The 14321-nt window shown below is 42.3% G+C and overlaps 1 protein-coding gene and 1 pseudogene across 2 annotated transcripts in view; both read left to right on the forward strand.

Annotated features, from left to right (window-relative positions):
* The window catches only part of JAZF1 (JAZF zinc finger 1), a 324380-nt gene that overhangs the window by 202287 nt on the left and 107772 nt on the right, over window positions 1-14321 (forward strand). The window lies entirely within an intron of this gene.
* On the forward strand, window positions 8652-9351 carry LOC116630937 (annotated as a pseudogene).

The raw sequence follows: 14321 nt of genomic DNA on the forward strand, positions 1-14321 counted from the left end.
TAGGAAATGGTAATTGGGCCTTTTCAGATCCCTTGGCTTTTACAGGTGGACCCGGACTAGCCCCGTTCCTTAGGCCTGTGAGATCCACGCCATCTTGCAGTCAACCTGGATGTCCCTTCCTTTTTCTTTCTTTTTTTTTTTTTTCTGTCTGAGCTTAAGCAGCTGGGAGGTGAAGCCACTCTCCTCTCTGTTGCTTGCGCTGCTGCTTTGCAAGTTACCAGATCAGCATCCCAGACCTCTAAAGGAATTAAGAAAGAACTGGAAAGAACTTTCTAAGCAGGGTACCACGGGAAGGTCAGACAGGATTATCCCTTGAGAGTTTCCTAAGAATTTTGTTTATCCAAAAGGTTCAACCAATATGAAAGCATGAAAATAAACCTGCCTTTCCCACCAGAGAGATCTGGCCACCAGTAATGATTGTGGCAGCCTGTGTTAGTTATCCTGCTTCTCTGTTTTTACAGAGGCTCAGCAAAAGGATAACGCTGCATATGGGCTTCATCTCCTTCCAGGCATGGCCGCATTCCAGACACTAGCACCAGCGGTGTCCTTTGCCTTCTAGGGGTTCCCCTGCCCCCACGAACATGACTGTGTCCAGGGTCAACCTTGAACTATGTTTTTCTCAGTTGTGACAGGAATAGAATTTTGCATCTCAATCTCCACTTCCATTTATCGCCAAACCGCTGCAATTCCCTCGTCACCGCTTCAATCTGCACAAAGTGAGGTTTCATTACTATATTTGCAATAAAAATACTATAAATCACGTAAGGCTGGTGTAAGACAGAGCGGGTGGGGATAAAAGAAAAACAGCACTCTTCCCAAGTTAAACTCAAACCCACCATCTGTGCAAGGCACCTTCTCGGAAGAACCTGGCCTTCTGCTAGCGGGAATCTTACCTTGCCATGCGGAGTTGCCGAATGCATTGTGCAGTGTTAATGTGTCGAATACTTTTTCTTTTAGCAAATCTTCTAGAACTGAAAAGCGCTGCCAGCATGCCGCTCATAAAGCATGAGCTTTTCCTGATTACATTTCCATGTTTTGTAATAGCAGGGAAAGGAGGATTCAGATACTTCCAGTAGCTTTCCGATGGAACGTTCATGACAAAATACAGAAACACGTGTGTCCAAGTGATATGTCACTTGACAGTATTTTTCTCTCTTGTTTTTGTGTGCACAGCGGCCGGATTGGTCATGTGGTTTTATTCATGTAGTCGTATCTTTACCCCCTTCCTCCTGACTTGTTCTAGGGATGGGACGAGACGAACTTCAGAAGTTAAATTCAAACAAGATGTGCGGGAATGAGTTTCTTTTAGGGATAAGGGAGGAATGCCTTCTAGTCGAGAAGGATTTATGATTTTTGGCTTTGTTTTTCTCTCCGTTTTTCATCAGGCTTGAGCACATTAGATTTTGGTAAGTCTGAAGATTTATAAAATACAAGGCTCTTTCCTTTCTTGTCAGGACTAAAGATCAAGAAGGGTTAATCAGCACTCAATGGAATATACTCAAATATACCCCCCCTCAAAGATGTATCACATAGAAATATAAATTTTTTAAATAGGGAGACATTCGCCAGTCTTCATCATGTAGTCAAATTTGGGGAAATTTAAGGATGTTGGGATCCATGGCCTTTATTCATCTCAAAGAGTAATTTTGAGATGTCAGAAGACTTTTGAGTGATGGACCTTGGTGTATGTTAAATAGCCATAAGGAAAACTGATTTATGCTGTGTGAGACAACCTGACTGTAACAATGAACACGTTCAGATCTACGTTATCTTAGACTTTGCATATAGAATGGATGCATTTTTCATTAGCCGCCTGACTTTTTGTTGGCTTATTTGTGTTATAAAAAAAATATCATGGAACAAAGTTATCTTGGGTGTACAACGACTTGAAAAAATAAGAAATGCAACATTTTGGTACTGTCAGAGTTATGCTCTTTGCTTAGATTTCATGCTGAAGAACAATATGTACATATTTTAACCTTTGAGTCTGATATGTAGTGAAATGTGCAGTGTCAGTGTCTATAAATGAAACCCTGTAGCTGTCACAGCTGTCTTGACTTCTTCTGAAAAATCTACAGCACGTTCCGAGTCGTTCTCATGCTGATAATGTTAGAAGAAAGAAACACATGCGAACATACACACTCAGTCACAGATACCACGATAGATTCCAGACCACGAGATAGACTGGGAATGTCTCTTTCTCTGTCTCTCTCTCTCTTTCTCTGATTTTTCTTGAAATTAGCTTGGGCATTTTAGCTACCGTTTCAAGGACTTAACAGATTCATGAGTTACTACCATTGGCACCTCTACTGACCTAACCAACCATCAGTAAGATTCACAACCACCAGAATGGGTTGGTTCCTTTTCCCTCTGGTTTCCTTAGTCATCTCCCCGGCTTGACTCCTTCCTAAAACAAACAAACAAAAAACTTTATATATACTCTGTGGACCACAAAAAAAGGTTTTTTTAAATTAAGGAAATCCTAAGGTATGCTTTAAAGATGGTGGGCTGGGAGTGGATTATTTATATTCTACAATTTTAGGACAATATTTTGTGTTCCTTTTGATTTTGAGTCTCAATCTAATTTTGTAGATCTCTGTAGAAGGTTATAATTGTGACATACATTTAACTGTGTCATTTCATGAGGACTTGCTATGTTGCCACATCTTCAAAATTACTATTTTGTAAAATGACCACATGATATTCCTTCCCTAAGATAGAGTTCATGGAGACAGGGACTCCATATTGTCAGATGACAGCTTATAAACTTTCATTATTAAAAAAATAATAAACTTTCATTATTGTAGATTACACTGAAGCAAGCAGCAGTTAATGTGCCAGTAGTTTTGTCCTTTTAGATTATTTTCATAGGACCTTTTCTCAGAAGTAGATGCTATTTACCACTGAGTCTCCAACTTCTGCCACAATGTACATATTGGATGATAATATTCATTACACATTCCCAAGGGAAAACAGATTTCTACTAAATCCCAAAGCATTTGGAGGAGGGAGAGTATAGGGAGGCACTAGAGAAATTGACAATTGCCATCAGTATATTATAGGTACGTAAGTAACCAGTTCATATGTTGGCATCATTGTCCACCATAAGAAATGGTGTAAGGATAAGAGAAAATACTGCTCGCATACAGTTAACCATAAGTCTACCTTAGTTTGTTTAAAATGGAGTCCTTTACGAACATCAATCTGTGTGTTTTAACCTGTGCAATTATTTATGGCAGCACCACAACTGTGTGCAGAGTGGACGGCCACTCCCACACCACCATTTTAATTTAATAGGAATAATTACAGGGACAGAATTTGAAATGAAGCAGAGTAATTCTTTTCTCTTCCAAAAATTAGCTTTGATCCTCTTAACAGTGGAAATGTAGCCCCAAAGCTACGTTGTTTCAAATTTAGAATTAATTAAAACTTAGCTGTGATATAGAAGATGACTATTTTTGTACTCCTAAAATTGTCATTGACTTTTAACAGTTAATACATTTGCAGAATGCTATATGCCAAACGATACATGGTATGTTTGAGGGTATATTCCCCACAAAATCCTGACTTATTATCTGTGTTCACCGTGATTTATAGAAAATCAATCCCAAAGAATTCCACTTCAAAGCACAATATACTTTGGAATTTGAATTCCCTAATTCTGAAAGCTTGCTATGTTCAGTTTGCTGCTTTTATTAAATTAAAGGTAAATGTTAACCCTATAGATTGAGGTCTTAAAGGATGGTGGGTGGAATCATTTATGTTAACCTTTGGGGAACTTTAGCCTATTGATTTAAAGGAGACAAAAAAAAGATTTGCAGTTTATTCCAGACAGGCATATGTAGGGTTGTTCTACAACCGGGGCCAAAGTTCAAATTCCCTTCAATATCAGGGGAAATTCTCTCTTCAGCATGTTACTGTTTTAAAAACAACTGCCTTTCTTGCTGATTAAAAGTGATTTTAACTCTAGTGCTAAATACCAAAATGAAAGCAGCAGATAGGGAAGTGCTTGCATGTCTATTTGCTTTTACCCTAAGCCTGGCCATTAAAGGTAATTAATTTATGGCCTGGCAAAGCCTTTCTGCCTTTCTTCTGTGGATTTGTTAGTTCTGCATTCAGTATGGGATTCCACATATAACTTGTATCCACCATTTCTGATCCCTTTGGTTCCCCTTGTCTCTTGGAGCGCCCAGGATTAGCATGAAAGCCTTCTGTTTTTAGAAAAGCAAATCTTGACTCTCGGGGATTGAAGAAGACTGTGAATCACCCAATCATTAGAGCAAGTTGGATAAACTTCATAAGCAATGGGTATGTACAGTGAGCTGGCCTTCCTAACACTTAAGGCCGTGGACCTTGTAGTAATTTTCCCAAATAGTTATAATAGTTATAATGATCGTCGTTATTCTTTTCTAACATAAGGTCAACAAAGTTAATAAGCACATCTACAATCAGAAAAGCTTAAAGAAAAGTGATTTGATCGTTCTTACCTATATGCATTTCCTTTACTATGTAGCTAGTCTTGTATATGGTAGATTCTCAATATGTTGAGTGAAAATACCCATTTTGTGCTGAATTGTAGAAGACTGTCAGGAATTCATGCTAAAAAAATTGTGCAAAGAGCAGGAAGTTTTCAAATTATTTAAACAATTATTATGGCTGGGGTGCCATCATCATTTTCTAGATGAGCAGACTAAAGCAGAATAGAGGTTCCTCACCAGTAGCAGAGCTGAGATTTGAACTTGGGTCTTACAGGCTCCAAAGCACTGGACTGGCACAGCATTCTGCCTCTGGCTGATGATAGTACACCTTTGACACCCATGATGGAAGGACCCTGAGAACACCCTAAACCTTTAGATTCCCAAATACCGTCACATGGGCGCACAGTGGAAATGCAGGCTTCCTTTGGCTGGAGCTCTTACTGAAACTCTTTTAATGATGACATTTCCTTGTTTTAGATAAACTGTCTGGTGGACAGGTCTATATCCTAGGCTGATCAAAGCCAGCGTTCCATTCTTGAATTTATCCAAGAACAAATTCCGGCAAATCCTGTCTTTCCTGCCATCACTAGCTCTCGCTGTCAGCTTTCTTTGGGGGTGGGGGGAGATATTTTCTGAAAAATAAATACTTTAACATCTTCACCAGTATTCTAGGCATGTGTGTGGTGACAAATAGACCACTCCCAATCATGAGGCAGTATGAGGTTGTTGGTGGGGCCAGGTCTCCTCTTGTGCTGCTCACTGACGCACCCCAGCCTTGGGCAGCAGAGAGAATTCAAAGTCCTGCCTCAGGCAATTACAGCTCTTGTACAACTCCGGTATCCTGTGTTATAATTGCTTGCCATGTGTCTGTGGGAGACGGTATAGCCCAGTGGCTAAGTACACAGCCTCTGGAGACAGACTTCGTGCATTCAAATCTCCTCTCTCCCTTTGGTAAACTGTGCAGTCTTGAGCAAGGTGCTTAACGTCTCTGTGCTTCAGTTTTCCCACGGGTATAGATTGTGGTTAGTGCTAAAAATAAGGTAGTACACGGGAAGCACTTAGAACAGTGCCTGGTGCATAATAAACACTATAATGGTTGATAGCTGCTAGTGTCCTCAAAATTTCTCACAGAAGAAGTTTTAAAGAGTAAGCCTTCCAATGCCAGGTTTCTGTTGCGATGAGCCTTTATTTACCCACGAGGCTGCTCCAGTGCCTTCTCACACATGCTCCCTTTTTAGCGCCCCTGTTTTTCTTGCATTATCTTTGGTCCATCCTGCTTCCGTTCGACTTCTTGTTCTTTGCTGTGTCTGCCGTCCGTTCTGCCCACCTTCAGGGTCTCCCTGAACTCTTCCCTTGTAGTTTCGTCCTTCCCTGCTCCCCTCCCAGCGGGCTTTGCAGCAGGCTGTAAGCGGCAGGTGCATGTTGAGTTGGAGAGGTGCTGCCTTGGCCCCCTGGGTGCTCCTGGGAACTCTTCCCCTTGGATGTCATCCTCCTGCAGCTTCACGTTCTAGGAGACTTCCCCAGTTCTCACTGTGAATGTGCCAACCCCGCCATTGTCACTCATGGCCAGGCGGAGGGTCCCCCTCCGGCCACAGCATGACTTCCCTGTGCATGAAAAACAGACCAGCAAAGACTACCCAAAATTTTTAGAGCCTTGTCATGATTTTACACCATGTCTCTTCTAAGTTCCCAGTACTAGGTTCATTTATCAAAGGTTATCCTAAAATGAATGTAACCTAAAGAAATTTCCTGCGCAAGATAAGTGCACTGCCCCCGGGAAGAAAGATAACGCAGGTTAAGAACTAGCACTTAGAAACCAGAGGTTTTTCTCCCAAAGGAGTAAATTCTCACTTCTGGACTCCTTGGGTACTTTCGGTCCCATGGTTTAAAAGAGACCCTCGAATTGCTAACTGTGTAACATTTTCCAGCAAAAGGCTGTTTGGTTAAATAAACACAGTAGGTCTAATGAATTGGGAAGATTTCATGTTCTAAAATTTGCCTTCTTCTGTGAGAAAGTTGCTCACAGATGTATACCTTTTCCAAAGAGAAGAATCTGGGGAATGTGAATGCATTTTTATGCCAAGTAAAGTTAAGTGGAAGGTTATGGGATTTCACCCAAGCCTTGCTCTGGGCCATACTTACCTTGCCTTATCTTCCGTGGAATAAAGATCATGTACGCTAAAAGTGCCAGGTACTTGAGGAGAGACAAAGAGCTCTAACATATAGTCCATATACTCAAATAAGAGGACACACATGGAAACTTAAATAACCATGCAAAGTGTGTCCCAGGGGATTGCACTGAGTAACTGAGATGGTTGGCACAGTGACTTCGGAGGAATTGAAGCAATCAGAGAACCTTCATCAGAGGAGGAAGAAAGTCACAAGGCTGTGCAGTGTAAATAGGAGTTGGCTAGTAGAGAGGAAAAAAGAACAGCATTTCATGCAAAAGGATGGAGGAATGAAAGGCTTAGAGGTGTTTTCCTGAGATTTGTCCAGAGGATGCTAAGTATGATGGGAAAACATCAGGAACATCCTAATTAAAATCTTAAGTCTATTGTTTACTCCCTGTGTGGCCTTGAGATGACTAACCTCAGAACCATCATTCTCTCATCTGTAAAGTGAGCAGAATAAAGAAAACTGAATAAAAAATCTCAACAGCCTTGAACGCTCAGTAGGCATTTCCCCGAATGGTCGCTGGTATTATTGATCTCCCTGCTGCTGTCACATTTCCACCAGCAGCAGCACTATTTCTAATCTTACCGCTGCTCTCTACTTCTGTTCCTGCTATTACAGCCACTGTTAACTCCTAATAGTGCTATGCTGATTTCTATGGGCAGGTCCCAGCCCAGCTCTTTCCCTGATTGTCCCCTTCTCCCAACCCCCCATTGCCGTCCATTCTCTGCTCCCTAAATTCTTTGTAAGGAGACCTGACTCGGACACAGCAGGGTGGGGCTGGTGCAGGCCAGACTGCAAAACCATCTTCCAAGACTGAATTCAAAGGTAAAACACTTGACCTCACGTTGCCCGTGAGTTATGGTGAGCAAAATGAGTCCCATGGAACTGGCCCTCTGGTTCATAACAAGAACGCATCAGAGAACATGGACTGGGCCACAGGGTTCCCTAGACCATTTTGCACAGCTCCAGGGGTGCTTCAGATGAGCAGTGAGGTCTAGCTTGCTGATTGCTTGGACAGCAGCCGTGTGCCTGACGGCACCCAGGCTAGTTTGGCCGGCTGAGCAGGGGTGGGGGTCCCATAGCTCTCTTGTCATTCTTCCTTCCCCTTGAGTTGGAACTGGTTGTGTGGCATTTTTAAAAATGTTTTCTATCTACTTACCTTAGACATTCCTTCCCTTCAACATTTGAACTGCTCTTTAATAGAAACTGTGCATCAGTCACCTTAATGATGTTTATTCTGAGCATTTTCTTGTAGAGCCACCCTGAATATCAGATGCATCCTTTAGGAACAGGAAAAGACGTTAAAATATACAGAATAGGTAAAAACCCATGCTTCTCTTCAATATGGCTTCATGACGCTGCAGAGAGAGGACTCTGTAAAGGAGTGGGAGGATTAAGAAATGTGCGAGGAAATTAATAAGGATGGCCTTCATTCCTTGTACCTGCACTCTTTGTGATAAATAATTTCCCATTTTCATTCCTGATATATTAGACTGCTCTCAAGGTTTCTATGTGATGACCTAGTCCCTCATTTCTTATTTCACTGACCAAGTTCTCCTACTTCACAGATAGGTAGAACTTGTCTGGTGGGCTTGTTAGAGATGTGTTTTATTGCTGTAGCTAGAGGTCTGGAGTATTTTACATGCTATTCTTGGAATTTTCAATTAGCAAATTTTAATTAACTAATTGAGGTTTCTTATTAAGCTTTTATGATTTGTCATAGTAGTCTAGCTGTGCGTGCACCCTATTCTATTAAGAAGTCATTAAATCCTTAGGAACAGCCTGTGAATTCATTAATCTTACTGTAATGTTGCAGTAGTTGGAGTACAGAAGCAGGGGCATTTGTTAAGCTAGAGTCCTAAAATAGGATATTCTAGATGAGAGAATGTTGCAACAATGGAGCTGGGGCAAAGGAGGGAGATAGAGTACTCCAGAAAACCTGCAGACACCCCATTTGGATTTATTTTTGAGTCAGTTTTTATTCTTTTTTTTTTTTTTTTTTATGCCTCTCTAGTGGATGTTCTGGAAATTTAGAATACTTCATACCAGCTGCACAACTTGAAATCCTGTAGAAAGGTCTTTATAGCTCTTCCCCTAAGCGGCCTGAGGTGACCTCTGAAAATGGTTCGCTATTCGCTTGACCCAAAAAACCCTATGAAATCATGTAAATCAAGAGGTTCAAATCGTCATGTTCACTTTAAGAACACACGTGAAACTGCCCAGGCCATCAAGGGTATGCATATCCGAAAAGCCACCAAGTATCTGAAAGACATCACTTTATAGAAGCAGTGTGTGCCATTCCATCGCTACAATGGTGGAGTTGGTAGGTGTGCCCAGGCCAAACAGTAGGGCTGGACACAGGGTCGGTGGCCCAAGAAGAGTGCTGAATTTTTACTGCACATGCTTAAAAATGCAGAGAGTAATGCTGAACTTAAGGGTTTAGATGTTGATTCTCTGGTCATTGAGCACATCCAGGTGAACAAAGCCCCCAGGATGTGGCGTAGAACGTACAGGGCTCATGGTCAGATTAACCCATACGTGAGCTCTCCCTGCCACATTGAGATGATCCTTACTGAAAAAGAGCAGATTGTTCCTAAACCAGAAGAGGAGGTTGCACAGAAGAAAAAGATATCCCAGAAGAAACTGAAGAAACAAAAACTTATGGCCCGGGAGTAAATTCTGCAGAATAAATGCAAATAAAAATAAAAAGAGAAAAAAAAAGAAAGGTCTTTATATTGGACCAGCCCAAGATGTTTAAGGTAGTCTCAGAGCAAGTGACATGATCCCTTGTGTCACCATTCCCTAGAAAATAAAAAGCACAAAATAGGTTTATTTTATAAATAAGCACTTAAAAACCACTTCTGAAATGCCAAGTGAGGCCTAATGTTTAGGATACAAAAAGCTAGAAATTTCTGGAATAAATGTGGCCAAGTGATATCAGGTTTAAGCTGGTGTCCTCAAAGGTCACAGGAGGAGTATTTTGAGGATTTAAACACAGTTCACTTACCTAGGAGAGAACCAAGGGTGATGTGTATGTCAGATCGAAACAGGCCTTTGTCCCTAGAGGGGAAGGGGGTTGGCAAATGCACACTCAGGACAGAACAGAAATGAATCAGCAGCATAAACTTTCCATCAACAAATGGCTTTATGAGTTACCAAACTTCGTTTTGAGTTTTAATAGAAAAATTAAGATTTGCCATTATTCCTGTGCAGCCTTGATTCCGGGATCACAAATACATAGACTCTTCAGAGATAGCACTTCAACAAAGGTAACTGCCCCTCTGTTCTCCTCACACTGGCCCTGTGTCATGGAGGCAGGTGTCTGCGACAGCCAGGCCTGGCCTTAACCAAAATGGTGAGGTAGGTGAAGTTTGGCATGGCTGCATTTTTCACCCGTCCTCCTTCGTATGACTTTCCTGGTGTTCTCTGGACGTGTGCCCTTCCCCATAAGGCGCCCTCCTCCAGAAAGCAGTTCCTGGCATTGTTATGACGGGGAAAAAAACCTTTCCTCTCAGAAGCTTTGAGAGTCCTGGTTGGGGTTGGAGAATGGGGTGCGATAAATGACCATTCCAAGTAGAGGGGCATTAGGGAATAATAATGAGCTCTGCTCATAAGGTTCATATACAAAGGGCATTGGCTAATCACAGCCTAATACATTACCCTCCCTGATAGCATTCCCATGTTAAAATATTTCTTGAATGCCTGAGCCATAAACCCAAAGAGCTTGATGTTAATAGGAGTCTTTGGACACATGGCAGAATCAGAGAGTAATTGAGTCAGCAGACCCCTTGTTTTATAGGACTAGTTGGTCACCTGCTCTCATGGGAACATGAAAGGGGAGGGTAAAGGGTAAATCCAAATTAGATAGGTGTTAGCCCATATATCACTTTCTACCCTGCTCTTTCATTGAAGTTCTCAGAGCTGAAGAAAGTGTCCTTCTCTTTGATCTTTAAGATCCTCTATGCCCTGGGACTTGGCTGGCCCTCTACTACATCCATGCTACAGTCCCCCACCCCCATCTAAACATAAGTTCATCTCCTTGTTCCTCCAGTGCTCCGTTAATCTGGTAAATGAAGTCTGCGTGTCCAAAAGTGAATTCTTCACATTTATATCCCATGAGATGCTCTTCAGAAGGATTCTATGGTCAATTTAAGTTTGGGAGATGCTATACATCATAGATCCCTATTCGTGGTGCAAGTTGGAAAGATTCACAATGCAGATTAAAGCCTCTGAGAATTTTTATTTTCACAAATATCTCTGATGAACTTGTTTAGCCTGGGGGTTCCCACCTGTATTTGACTGTAGAACCCTTTAGGAAGTGCTACATTAAGTTAAGATCATGCCTAATGGTGACCTTCTATCTTACTATCACTCTGAGCTGTTTTTTTGTATAAAAACATGCCTTTTAGTGACACTGTCACAATCAGTTGTAAAATGGAAGGTAGGCAGGTTGCTGAGCAGGTGTGGGGATTGAGTGAGAGGATAGAGGGACGCCTGTCCACCAGAATCCCTCACCATTGCACTCAGAGTCACCAAACAGTTTGTTCTTGACCCACAGAAAGCCTGAAATTCGAAGAATATGAGTCAACTTCTTGTTCATTTTTAGAAGCCAGGAAACTTACAGGGCTTTGGGGAGGTGATGTCCATCAGGAAAACACTCTAGAAAGCTAATTAAAAGGCTTTGAGTACTGAAAGTGTTTCACGGAAACAAATCATTGCAGTCCGATTGGAAAGGTCTCTGTCAAAAGCAGCCAAGAGCATTAACTTAGCACCGTTATAAATGAAACGATATAAATTACACCTCTTTTTCTAAAAACACTGAATTCAGGGAATGCGTGTTGGCTTGATTTTCATAGGAGTTACAAAGGATGTTTCACTTATTACCGCTTTTTTCTATTACTCCACAAATCTGGCAGAAACTAATGTTAAATATGTAAAAGACTAATATATATCTTGAGAAGTCGAGGTAGGCCAAACCACAGGAATTCATTGGCCAGCCTCCTTATTTGTCATGAAGTTAGAAGAAGTCAGTTAAGAGCATCCCACTTGAGCCTGAAAAGTCAAGGGTGGTGCTTAGATATCTTGCGCAGATTGAGCCGGGCCTGCCTTGTCTTCCACATGGACCTCTGCTGTGGTGCCTTTGACTTTTCACACAGTAATCACATATACACATGACAGGTGGGCACCCTGAGCCACCTTTCTTTGAGTTGCTGAATCTGGCCTTCATATATGGTCTGACCAGTCATGAGAGTGAAAAATTGCTAGAGTACAGGCTGGACTTCTTTTGGGGGTGGAGGACAGGAAGGTCCCATAAAAGCCACCATGCTAAGTGTTCCCAGACTGAACAGCCCACTCACTGCCCCCCCCCCCCCGCCCCGTTGCGTGGTTAGCCCTTCCTCTACAGGTAGCAGCAGACCCTGAGCTTCCTGAGGGCCCTCAGTCGGGCTGAGAAGGGTGGTTGGAGAAAATTCAATGAAGGGAATCAGGTAAAAGAAACACTGTGGCACCTGTGAACCCATGTGTGTACCATTAGGAGCTTTGAGGAGGGGGGCTCCTACCCTGGGGGTGAAGGATGTCTGTCTGAAGCCTCTGGGATGCCTGCAGGTAGACGTTTAAAGCCTCATTTTTCCTGGTTCCTGGACAGCCTGCCTGGGAGGAGGAATGAGCAGGTGCACTGCAGAAAGGGGCTGGCAGGATCCGGGGCGGGGGGGGGGGGGGGGTCAGACGTCACAGCACCTCTTTCACCATGCCAGGGTGATGGGAACACTGTCACTGTGGCTTCTCGGGTGAAATCTCCAGGGAGGAGCCGGCTGCATTCTGATGGTCCAGGATAAACAGTCCATCTGTTTGCTGGGTTGTTGGAGCAACGGTGCTCCTTACCGTCTCTCAGACTCAGCCCATGACTTAACAATAGGTATGTTTTTTCCAGATCTTTGGTCTGATCTTAAAGGGGTTCAAGCATCATTTTCAGTGTACTTGTTTTCCAGTTGTTCAAGGCAAATTGATCTTGTTTTATGCCTTCCCCCAACAAAAGAATGTGGGTGTGTATGTGCTGCTGGCCTGGAGCCCTGTTTAGAGACAGAGATTCTGAGGATCTGGACCCTTCTGATGAGGTCAGTTCTGAGGTCGCACACCCCAGCCAAAATGCAGGGCTCACCCTTTCGAAGCTGAGCTTGAAATTACATTGCTGGCACTTCTGCTAACTACGAAGTCAAGTGGCTGGATTTGTCGTTTGCCTTGGTGACTAAAACAGCACATTTCAGATTCAGCATTAAGTTTGTAAATCCTTTTTATACACATAAATTTTAATCTCAAATGTTACCTTCCAGATGAATGCCAGAATTGGGTTTGGACAGTTTTTACCTCCTGGCTGAAGTTAACACAGAGCCCACACCTCAAAACGTTGTTCAAGCTTAAAATTTATCCACCTGCACATTGGACTAGAGGGGCTTGAAAAATTGAGAAAGTGGAGAGAATATTTTTAGTACATAGGACTACATAGCCTTATATGACTTAACTTTTCAGATTATGTTTGCCAGCTGGAGAAACTTGAGTTTGGTAGAACTTGAGGCCTCATCAAATATGTGTTCCATGCTTTTAAAGTAAAGTAAGCTCAGGATTGTGCTAATACTGTAACTAATATCCCATGCTACTGCCTTTAGAGTAGGGAAAAAAAAAATGCCCTTTTTTTCTCTGCTAAAGATGATTTTGTTTAATATATGAAGCTCTTTGTTGATCAGGATATGGTTCCATTTGGTACCATTTAAGGGATCAAATAGGTAAGACTTTTTATATTGAGTATTGATAGCAGGTGCCTTCAAATCCCTACCATGTTTGTACTCTCATAAGAATAAAAATATCTAAATGTGTTTTTTCCTGAACATGTTTTAAATGCACTTCTGCATCTGTACTTATAAAGGGAAGAAAATGGACTAAAGTCCGTAACATCTGATTTTAATGAAAGAGGAACATGCTTGTTTAGCTCTCCCAGCCCTGTAGCTGCTTATGGTTCTCTTCAGCCCCTTTTCCTTGGTGATTCATTGTCTAGAGAGAGAACTCCACTCCCAGCTAAAGCTCAGCCACTTTGGGAAGGCCTAAAGGGATTTGATTTCTTTGAGCCAGATCTGTATTTCAGCTGTTGGCGTTACTTACGAGACCTATGAAAGAATGTGAACAGAGAATCAGTGGATTAGGCTGTAATTTTGTACTCGTGGGCTGTTCTGCATTGGCAAAGGGACCCCTGTTTGGATCGGTGGCACAGGTGAAGCCTAGGAACCATGTCACGGTGTGCCAGGATCGATGCCCTAATCCCCTTTTCTCTCTGATGAACTCCAGGTGATCCCTCAAAAGCCAGCTTCCCCAGAAGGGCTTCCCTGACCCCTCCTGCCCCTTACAGTTAATCATTCCTTCCTCTGTGCTGAGTGTTGCATTCAGCTTGTGCAAAAGTGGTTATGGTTCTCTGTGTGCCTGTCTTCCCTATAGACTATGGGCTCTTTGAAGGCAGGGACTTTTTTTTTTTTTTTTTAATGCCAGGAACTGAACACAAACTCCTTGTTACACTGAATTGAATTGCTGCTAATGCAGCTGTCCTGACCCACCCCACTAGCCTCATCATTAACCAGTTTTTCATTCTGCAAGTATTTACTGAGAATCCTGAATACCAGAATT

The sequence above is a fragment of the Phoca vitulina genome, unplaced genomic scaffold (genome assembly GCF_004348235.1).
Source record: "Phoca vitulina isolate PV1807 unplaced genomic scaffold, GSC_HSeal_1.0 scaffold4, whole genome shotgun sequence".
NCBI lineage: Eukaryota > Metazoa > Chordata > Mammalia > Carnivora > Phocidae > Phoca > Phoca vitulina.